Consider the following 11,142-nt stretch of genomic DNA (forward strand, 5'->3'; position numbering starts at 1 on the left):
CATATCCCTCCAAACCCTTCCTATTCATATACAAACTCCATCTGCTACTTGTCAGCCCATTGGCCCATTTGGTCCAGATCCTGTTGTAATCTGAGGTAACCCTCTTCGCTGTCCACTACACCTCCAATTTTGGTGTCATCTGCATTGATCAAAAGGAATATGGTAATTAGGAAGCATTATCTACAGATCTAGTGAAAATCTGAATTTTTTTTTTGAGCTGTAGGACTGTATTTCTTCAGCATATTTTTTCCTAATTTTGGAAGTTTACAGAGCATGAATAAGAGAAAAATAATCCCACATCCCCCATTGTCATCAGCAGCAGTTGTTAATCAAATACTGGTGGCCACATGTTTCTTGAATTTAAATGTGTGCATAAAGTCAAACTGTGGATGTTGGGTCTTTGGCTGCTCATTGCTTCAAAGAGCATTAAACAATTATGGTCATACTAAGAAGAAGCTGCACATGATGTTGGGGAACTATCCAAACCAGGCCCAAACCTTTCCTCTGTTGACTTGATTAGGGATGAAATTTCTCACCACCAAAATCAAAACCAGCAGAAGAGGGAAAGTTTTGTCAAGAGCTAGGAACATCTCCTTCAGAAAGTTCAAAAATCCACCCTCACCTTATATTCATTCATAGGATGTAGGCATCATTGACCATGTCAAATTTATTACCCATCCCTAATTGCCCAGGGAGCAGTTAAGAGTCAACCACATTGCTGTGGGTCTGGAGTCACACGAAAGCCATACTAAACAAGATTGGCAGGTTTCTTTCCGTAAAGGACACTGGTGAACCAGATGGGTTTTTCTGACAATTGACAACTGTTTCTTGGTCATCATTAGACTCTTAATTCCACATTCTTTACTGAAATCAAATTCCACCATTTGCCATGGTGGAATTTCCTGAGAACATGAACTGCTCTCCAGACTCACAGTCTAGTGATTATACCATGAGGCCATCACCTTCCCTGTTGTGTGGTGTTAGCACCATGATAAATGGGATAAACTCCAAACACTTCTAAGAACTCAAGTTTGGGATATTCATGAGGTCTTTTGGGCCATCAGCATCAGCAAGATTGTACTTCAACAAAAATTACAACCTCATGGCTTGACATCTCCCTGACCCGTCCATTCGCCCCAAGCCAGGGGCTCAACTCTGGGTCAAAGAAGAGTGGAGGAGGGCATGCCAGACCAGCAACACCCAGACCTAAAAATGAGGTGCCAACCTGATGACACTACAAAATAGGACTACAATAGTCCCACCCACAACCCCCACCCCGGACCAGTACCTACAGGGGATATGGCCCTAAACCTACCACGGAAGCCTGAAACCGTGGATAGGAGTGAACACGTTCATTTAAATGGGAAATTTACCTTCCTGGCAGCCCCCTAGTTCCAGAAGATTCCCTATAATATGTCCCGGCCACGGTAAACCGCAGGTAATTAAAACCCGCAGAAAACATGTCTGCAGACACAGGCGCCGCCCTGCATTTGAGAGCCAAGCTGCAAGTGGTAGATTCCTCAACCAACAGATTTGAACTAAGGTATGCAATCCTAGCTCAACCAGTCATGAATGGTGGTGGACAATTAAACAACTCCCTGGAGGAGGAGGCTCCACAAATATCCCTGACTCCAATGATGGGGTGCCCAGCACATCAGTGCGAAAGCATGAGGCTTTAATGGTTGCAATAACCTTGATCCATAAGTGGATGATCAAACTCATTCCACATTTTTCAACAATAAAATTGTCAAATCAATGCAAGCTGCTGATTGATCTTAATATGACCTGTCGTGGAACAAATTAAGACACACTTAATTGATCTTGGTCATGATAAATTTAGCAAAAAATGGTACTTTCCTAGTTTCCTGTAGCTTGTTCAATTCCTATGAAAGCAGTGGTTATGAGTCAGTTGGCAGTACACTCTATGTCTGTGTCAGACAGTTGTGGCTCCACCAAAGACATTGAGCACAAACATATTTCCTAAGACTGCAATGCTGTACTCAGGGAGTGCTGTTTTCTCTCAAGTGGATGTTAAAGTTACCCTACCACATTTTTCAAAATGTCTACAGAGTTATCCCTGGTATACTGCCTGATATTTATCCCTCAATCAACATCACAAACAAAAATCAGCTCATTATCAAAATAAAACTGAAAGAACTGCGGATGCTGTAAATCAGAACACTCCTGAGGAAGGGTGGCTCAACCCAAAACGTTAACTCTGATTTCTCTTCACAGATGCTGCCAGACCTACTGAGCTTTGCCAGCAACTTCTGTTTTTGCTTCTCGTCACTATGACTTCGCTCTTTGTAGGAGTTAGCTGAGTACAAACTGGTTGCTACATTTCCTGTATTGCAATGGCAACTACACTCTTAATGTTCTTTGTTAGCTATAAAGTTGTGAGTGACGTGGTATAAATGCATGGCTTTCTTTCTTCAACTTTCACTGAGGTTGATTGACTGGTCACTAGCAGCCAATTGGAATCCTGCTCAAGTGGTCGTTCTTCATGTCTAACGATGTCTTTCTCTCGTGGAAGATGGACAGGCAGCAAATTGATTCCCCTTCTCCTCTCCCCCCACCTTAATCCCAGATCCAACCCTCCAACTCGGCACCGCCCGCTTGAGCTGTCCTGCCTGTCCATTTTCCTTCCCACCTATCTGCTTCACCCTCCACTCCAACCCATCACCATCACCCCCCACCTTCATCTACCTATCACATTCCTAGCCACCTTCCCGCCAGCCCCACCCTCCTCCTATTTATCTCTCAGCCCCTTGCCACCCACCCCCACATTCCTGATAAAGACCTTATGCTTGAAAGGTCGACTCTCATGCTCCTCAGGTGCTGCCTGACTGGCTGTGCTTTTCCAGTCCACACTTTTTGACTCTGATCTCCAGTATCTGCAGTCCTCACTTTCTCCAAGTGAATCGATTCCGTTGGGACAATTCTGCATGGTGCACTTTTGTTGCTGTTTGAAGAGACCAAGGTAGTCAAGCAGGAGGCTGGAAGAACACAGCAAGCCAGGCAGCATGAGCAGATGGAGAAGTGAACCTTTCAGATGTTACCCTTCTTCAGGACTGAGGGAGGGTTAAAAAGGGGTGGGGAGGCAGGGTGGTGAGGTGGTGGTAGGTGGAGACAGGTAAAGGATACGATCTGGTTGGTCGATGGGAGGAATGAATCCGGTTGGTAGCTAGAAGGAAGGGTCGATGAGATGAATGGAAGGGAGGGGAAGGGCCAGGGAAGGGAGTCAGGGGATGGGAAGGGAGGTTATTTGAAATTGGGGAACTCAATGTTGAGACCTCCAGGCTGTAGGTTGTCCAGGCAGAAGATGAGGTGTTGTTCCTCTAATGTGCAGTTTGATTTACTGTGGTAATGGAGGACGCCAAGGATGATCATGTCAGAAAGGGAGTGGGAAGGGGAATTAAAATTGGCAGTGACTGGGAGGTCAGGTTGGCTTCTGTGGGCCCAGCGGTGATGCTCGGTGAATTGTTCCCTAAGTTTACATTTGGTCTCCCCAATGTAGAGAAAACCGCATTGGGAGCAACAGTCACAGTAAACTAGGTTGGAAGAGAGGCAGGTGAGCCTCTGTCTCCCCTGGAAGGACTGTCTGGGGCCCTGGTTGGAGGTGAAGGGGGTGGTGTGCTGACAGGTTTTGCATCTTTTCCAGTTGTAGGGGAAGGTACCTGGGGGTTCAGGAGGGATGGTGGGGAGAGTGGCACGAATCAAGGATTGGTGAATGGAATGGTCCTTGCCGAAGGGAGAGAGGGGTGGGGAGGGGAAGATGTTCTTGATGGTGGGGTCTAGTTGGAGTTGGCGGAAGTGTTTAAGGATGATCTGTTGGATGCGGAGACCGGTGGGATGATAGGTGAGGACAAGGGGGACCCCATCTTTATAGCATTTGAAGGGGGTGTGGGTTTAGAACATTGGAATGGGGAATGGGGAGGTACGGTGGAGGGCTGTCTGGATGACAGAGGGGAGAAAAGCACATTGTTCAAAATAGGTGGACTTCTGGGATGCTTGGGAGTGGAATATCTCCTCATCACAGCAGATGTGGCAGAGGTGGAGGAATTGGGAGAATGGGATGGAGTTCTTGCCAGATACTGGGTGGGAGGAGGAGTGGTCCAGGTAGTTGCGATAGTCTGTGAGTTTGTAGTAAACATTCCTCTGGAGACTGTCACCAGAAATGGAAATGGAGAGTTCAAGAAAGTGGGGAGAGGTGTCCAAGATGAACCAAGTGAATTTGAGGGCGGGGTGGAAGATGTGGAAGAAGTCGATGAACTGCTCCAGTTCAGCCTGGGTGCAAGATGCTGCACTGATGCAGTCATTGATGTAACAACAGAAGAGTTGGGGCACAGTGCCTGTGTAGGTACTGAAGAGGGACTATTCGACATAGCCAACAAAGAGGCTGGGGTAGCTGGGGCCCATCCTAGTGCCCATGGCCACCCCCTGTATTTGGAGGAAATGGGAGGAGTTAAAGGAAAAGTTATTAAGGGTGAGGACTAGTTCAGGACTAGTCTGTAAGAGGCAGGCATTGCCACAAGCATGCTGATGAAGTGATTATCAGGTATTGTGGGTTGTTGTTTAGGGTGTTGAGGCTTGTTGCCAATCCGCTGTAGCCACTGAACGTCATGGTGATGTGCGCTGGTCCACAAGAGATGCTGACATTTTCTTCTGCCATTGTTCAGTGTCACCCAGATGTGAAAATCAATGTTTAAGGCCTTCACGTCAAACTTGCAAGTATCCTTGTAGTAAGACTGGTGTTTGAGTCTTGTTCCTTCACCAAACAGAAAATTCTTGGTACATGTTCATTGCTAAATCACGTTCATTGACAAAGCCACGTTGCCTCTGTTTGATGGATGTTAACATAATGGTGAGTTTGGCCTTTGAGAGGGCAGTCAGATTGAGATTTTGACCTGCTTTGAGACTCCCAGAATGTGCAATAAGCAGTGAAAATGAAAGTCGTTAAGTTTTCTTTCTTGATCGTTGTAAGCCAGACAACCAGGTGCTGAGAACACAGGCATCATAAACTAGCATCTTAGCCCTCAGAGTCAACTTAACCTCGATTATCCGAATATCAATTATTCAAATTTTGGATTATCTGAAGAAGATCTCAAGGTCCCAATAGAAACATTACATCCAAGAGATGTTTCAATACTGATCGCGTCTTTTGTTTACACTGATTAAAAGTGAACTTGGGCTTCCTGAAATGCTGCCGAGAACAGTCCTGGACATCGATGGGAGCCCAGGCACTGTCTCCAAATGACTGATCGCATTCCCCTCTCTCTCTCCTGCACCCCCCCTTTTCAAACCTCCCCCCCCCCACCCACACGTTTACTGTGGAGTTCTACGTATGGATGTACCCTAAACCCCCCCTTCCCCAGATAATTTCTCCAACATTGTCCTGTATGGGGGAACTGTGGAACCTGTCAAAAGGTTGCAGTAAAAGGGTGTGGGTGTGTGTGTGTGTGTGTGTATGCACTATTTTGAGACTTATCCCCCCCCCCCCCCCCGTTGGTGTCCAGTCTGGCTGCTCCGAGATGGGGGTGTGTGGACGGGGTCTCACGGGAGCTGTCGGGGGTGTGGGTGGGTGGGCATGGTGGCCGGGTCAGACAGAGGTGGGGTCGCTATCAGCGGGCAGTGTTGCATGGGGTTGGGTGGGCAGATGAGGGGGTGGGTTGGGGAGGCTGATGCACAAATGTGTGTCTGTTCAGAACCAACCCCTGAGACAGAGAGAGGGAGCAAATCAGGCAGAGCGAGGAAAAAGGAAACTTCAGAAAACTCCAAGCCCCAGAGGAGAGGCATTGAACCAATTAACTGAATAATCAATTATCCAAACCAAATAGTGCCCACCCATCTTGTTCGGATAATCAAGGTATCAAGGTTCCTCTGTATTATTTTGTATGTGGATCAAATGCAGTAACTGTATTTCCTCTGCGTGTATTGAGTTCTGCATCAAGAAACAGACTGTCACCATGGACCCAAGGGAACAGAATTTGCTCAGCACTTCTACTTGGGTGTTAAGTGTGACTTGATTTGAAACTGTAACACCTTGCCCGTAACCATGTAGTCATAGTTTACTTGATGCTTATATCAGGGGAAATGTTGAACATGTCTGCATGCAAATAGCCTGGTATTTTTAACCATGCAAGATTTCACATCTCAACACAAACACATCTGCTTAAGTTAACATGCTTCAACAGTCTGTTTCCTCCCCGTTACTTGCTTGGTTTACCAAAGTGAAATGTGGCATTCCAAATGTGGCATCACTGTGATAGATTTGCTCAGCAGTGAACAGGCACTTGGACTCATGACATTCCAGTCCACAGGTTTTGGTGCTACAAAGGGCATGACTTTTACTTATCAATTAGATTATCTGAGAAGTCGTGTTGTACAAGTTTACCTTTAATCATAGTTGACACTAACTCACTGATTATCTTATTAGATAAATAGGAAATGATTCACAGGAAGTTCTTTAGGAGCAAGCTAAATGTGACCACATGAGAAATTGTAAATTGGCCCAAAGGGCTTAAATCGTGTAACTTGTTGTTAATTATTGTGAAGAGAAAGCTAGTTGCTTGCTTCCAACAGAAATAATTTTCCTTATCAAGTATCGGATCAAATAGCAATGTTTGTTCAAGGCTACTCTCTCTTTAGGCTAAGCTTTGATAGCATCTGGAATGCTTCATTTCGTATCCCAAGCAGTGAAAAGGAAGAAGAGAGAGTTATGGGGCATGTGCACTTACACAGATGTGATTGGGTTGGGCTGTAGTTCCTACAATGGTGAAATATCCTGGGCTATTCACATGAAGACATGTTGGGCTTAACCTTACCTAAATAAGAAGAAAACAATGGTTATGATACAGGGTGTTACATCTCCATATCTTGTTATACTAGGTAAACCACAGCTGGAAGCACTGTTACTTTGGATCCACAGTGATTGACAATCTGTCTCGACTTGCAGAATTCACGCGATGGCTGAATGTAGTGATGTCAGTACTTGTGGTCCAGAGGTCCAGGTGAATTATCAGGGAGCATAGGCTCTAATCATACAACAACAGAATTTGAATCAAATTTTGAATCAAAGCTCATCCAGTGGTGGCCAATTGTTGTAAATAATCCATCTAGCTCATTCATGTACATTGGAGAAGGAAATCTGCTGCCTTTACCCAGTCTGGCCTACATGTGACTCAGATCCACAGCAATATTGTTGACTCATAACTGCATTCTAAAGTGGCCCAGCAAGCTATTCAGTTGCATCTTCCACCGACAAAAGATAAGAAAAAGATTGAAACCAGATGTATCACTCATCATTACTAGAATGGAGTATAAAATTCGGGAGATTTTGCTAAACCTACACAACCCACTAGTCAGACTGCAACTGGAATACTATGAACAGATTTGGTCCCTTTTTCTAAAGAAATTGGAATTGGAAGCAGTCCAGAGAAGACTCACCAGACTTATTATTAGGAATGCCTTATGAGGAGACATTCATTAGATTGGAAACAAAAATAGGAATTCCTGGAAAAACTTGGCAGGTCTGGCAGCATCTTTGGAGAGAAGGCAGAATTAACATATCAGGTCCAGTGAACCTTCTTCAGAACTGATTGTAGCTTGGAAAAGGCTGCTATACATGCGAAGGTTTTGTAAACAAACCATTGTCAGCCTCTAATGGTCACTATTAGCAGCTATTCATTCTCCTAGACTTATCTTCAACGATTCCTCTGTTGCTGAACTGTTTTTCTCTCTTTCTGGGCTCAATCTCCTCTTATCATTTACTCTTTCCCCCTTCCTCCCACCTCATCGTTAGTGTATATACCAACCTTGTCCTGCCTGCTGAACAAGGGTCACTGGACCCAAAACGTTAACTATCCATAAGCACTGCCGGACCTGCTGAGTTTTTCCAGCAATTTCTGTTTTTGTTACTAATTTCCAATATCCACATTTTTTTTAAAAAGAATAGATTGGGTCTGTATTCATTAGAATATAGAGGTGATCTTATTGAGATATACAAGATTCTTCAGATCTTAAGAGTAGATGCAGAAAAGTTGTCTCCCCGTGTGAGGGAGCTTAGTTCCAGAGGACATAATCTCAGAATAAGGTGTCAGATATTTAAGAAAGGAATGAGGGTGAATTTCTTCCCTCGGAGTGTAATGGATCTGATAAAGTCTTCACCACAGGCTCTTGAAGCTAGTTGCAAACAATAGTCAAAGTTGAGATAGTCAGATTTTAAATTACTAAGGGAATCAAGGGTTAAATGAACAGGTAGGAAAGTGGAGTTGAGGATTATTAAATCATCCATTATCTCATTAAATGGCAGAACAGACGCTATGGGCTGAATAGCCTACTTCTCCTCCTATATCTCATGGTCTTATGGATCAAAATGCTGGAACTCTCTTCTAATGGTACTGGAGAGTATATACATGCCACATGTAGCAGTTCAAGAAGACAGCTCACCACCATCTTCTCAACTAAGGGCAATTAGGGACAGGCAATAAATGTTGGCCTCGCTAGAAATGTCCACATGGCATGAACTAATTTAATAAAAATCGGTACCACCTTAGGCTGACTCATAAAATAGCAATAACGACAAAGCTCACAGCAATTAAAATGTATAGAGCCGAATGCTACCAACAAACATTGTTGCAAACACATCCTCCACATGGGTAGCATCAAATGTCTTTGGGGTGTTGGTAGTTGCAAAAACAGCTCTCCGAAGAGGGAAGAAGTGATGCGTTTCCTGCAGATCCTACAGGGAATGCAAGACATGCTGCAGAGAGTAAGGAATATACGGGCCTTGTTCAGAAAAAGGACTTGGCCCCCAGTGAAGTAGACTACAGTCAGCTGAAGAAACTGCAATCCAAAAATAGGAAGAATATCAATTTTTAACTGCCCACACATCTGGGTTATTCCTACTGGACAGGATTGAAACTGTCCTGATTGAGAAATATTTTCTGCTTTATGCCACAGTGGAAAAGGACAAGTCAATCAGATTGGATTATGTTTCTCCTGGAAAGATCAGTCACCAACAAGAAACAGCGACGAAAAGCTCATTAGATGCTCCTGAACAACAGAATCTCACAATTCCAATGATATACAAAAACACTTGCTGTAAATTTATATGCAACAGGAAATGGCATTTTAACTATGTTTTGTTTAAATATTTGGGAACACAAATATTAAATAATTAAATATCAAATATTTAATATTTGGGAACACAAGTCTGATCACTATAATCAACACTTCTGCCTCCATCCATAATAGTGACATATAGCCAACGCTTTTAGAGATTGCAACAATCCAGTTCGTCTTTATTTCTAACCTGGATCTTGGAAAATAAAGCTCATCACATGCTGAGAAAACTAATATAAACTCTCTGTCCTGGTCAGTGACCTATGGGAATAAACAAAATCAAATTGCCATCTAATTCATGCCAACAAACAACTATAATACTAAACAAAATAAGAACAAAGATTTGCAAACCTTACTCTGATTATATTCAGCTCGGATTCATCTGTAACATGCCCAGTAAATAGGTTCTCCGTCACTCACTAAAATCTCTCCAAATAAGCCTTGGATTGCCTTCTCTTCAGAAGACCTTCAAAAAAGTACAAATTAAAATTTCCTCCTTTCTATTTTGGTAGCACCTTTGGATTCACTTGTGCTTTTTGCAACCACGAAACCCACTTATTTTGTTTCACAGAAAATTGGTTGCTATGTTGCAGGAATAGAAACAAGTGCCCAATTCAATGAAATTAATTCCTTAAAAGGAATTTCAGCTGCAAGTGGTGTATAAGGTTCGCTGGGGATTACTGGGCAGTGGGCAAAGCACTAAGCACATTCAACCCTGACAGTGGATCGTCAGAGCAAACCAGTGGGAATGGCGGCAGGCTGTAGGATGGGATTGGAAGCTTCTATTTGATTGATGTTTTAGAGTTGGGGACCAAGCTCACAAGTGACACTAAAATGAGTGGTAGAGCAAAGTGTGCAGAGAACCCAGAAAATCTGCAGAGAGATATAGATAGGTAAAGTGAGAGGGTGAGGGTGTGGCAGATGGAGTAGTGTCGGTAAATATGAGATCATCTATTTTGGTAGGAATAACTGCAAAATGGACTATCATTTGAATGATGAAAAATTGCAGCATGCTGAAATGCAGAGGAACCTGGGTGTCCTTGTGCATGAATCATGAAAAGTTGGTCTGCAGGTTCAGCAGGTAATTATGAAGGTAAATGGACTATTCTGCTTCATTGCTAGAGGGATAGAGTGTAAAAATGGAGAGGTTATGTTACAGCTGTATAGGGTGATGGTGAGACCACACCTGGAGGACTGTGTCCAGATTAGGTCTCCTCACTTGAGAAAGGATGTACTGGCTCTGGAGAAGGTGCAGAGGAGGTTCACTAGGTAGATACCGGAATTGAGAGGGTTGGCTTATGAGGTGAGATTGAGTAGACTGGCAATATACTCATTAGAATTTAGAAGAATGAGGGAAGATTGTAATAGAAACATATATGATTATGAAAGGGAATAGATAAGATAGAAGCAGGGAGGTTGTTTCCATCAGTAGGTGAAACTAGAACAAGGGAGCATAGCCTTAACATAAGGGGAAGCAGATTTAGGACTAAGTTATGGAGGAACCCAAGGGGTTGTGAATCTGTGGAATTCCCTGCCCAGTGAAGCAGTTCACGCTACCTCATTGAATGTTTTTAAGGCAAAGACAGATAGATTTTTGAACAGTCAAGGAATTAAGGATTATGATAAGTGGGTGGGAAGTGGAGCTGTGCCCATGAAAAGATCAGCCTTGATCTTATTGAATGGGGGAGCAGGCTTGATGGGCCAGATGGCCTACTCCTGCTCCAATTTCTTATGTTTTTATGTTTTAAATACCACCCACGGAAAGTTCACCAGCAAGAAGATGCTACACTTAGTGGAAATGGTCTCTTGTTATCCTCTGGTAGCCTTCATCTGATAAGACAATAGACAATAGACAATAGATGCAGGAGTAGGCCATTCAGCCCTTCAAACCTGCACCGTCATTCAATATGATCATGGCTGATCATTCCTAATCAGTATCCTCTTCCTGTCTTATCTCCATAACCTTTGATTCCACTATCTTTGAGAGCTCTATCCAACTCTTTCTTAAATGAATCCAGA

The 11,142-nt window shown here is 43.6% G+C and overlaps 1 protein-coding gene across 3 annotated transcripts in view; it reads right to left on the reverse strand.

Annotated features, from left to right (window-relative positions):
* The window catches only part of LOC122564302 (C-C chemokine receptor type 3-like), a 52,434-nt gene extending 42,851 nt beyond the window's left edge, over positions 1-9,583 (reverse strand). Inside the window, exon 1 of one of the 3 annotated variants that reach the window (XM_043718972.1) lies at positions 9,480-9,583. The gene's annotated coding sequence lies outside the window, so the exon portion shown is untranslated. Of the gene's footprint in view, positions 1-6,737; positions 6,804-9,474 lie in introns of those variants that run through there. The other 2 variants (XM_043718974.1, XM_043718975.1) reach the window with 2 other exon arrangements.
* Positions 9,584-11,142: the final 1,559 nt, after the last annotated feature.

Source organism: Chiloscyllium plagiosum, chromosome 29, assembly GCF_004010195.1.
Source record: "Chiloscyllium plagiosum isolate BGI_BamShark_2017 chromosome 29, ASM401019v2, whole genome shotgun sequence".
NCBI lineage: Eukaryota > Metazoa > Chordata > Chondrichthyes > Orectolobiformes > Hemiscylliidae > Chiloscyllium > Chiloscyllium plagiosum.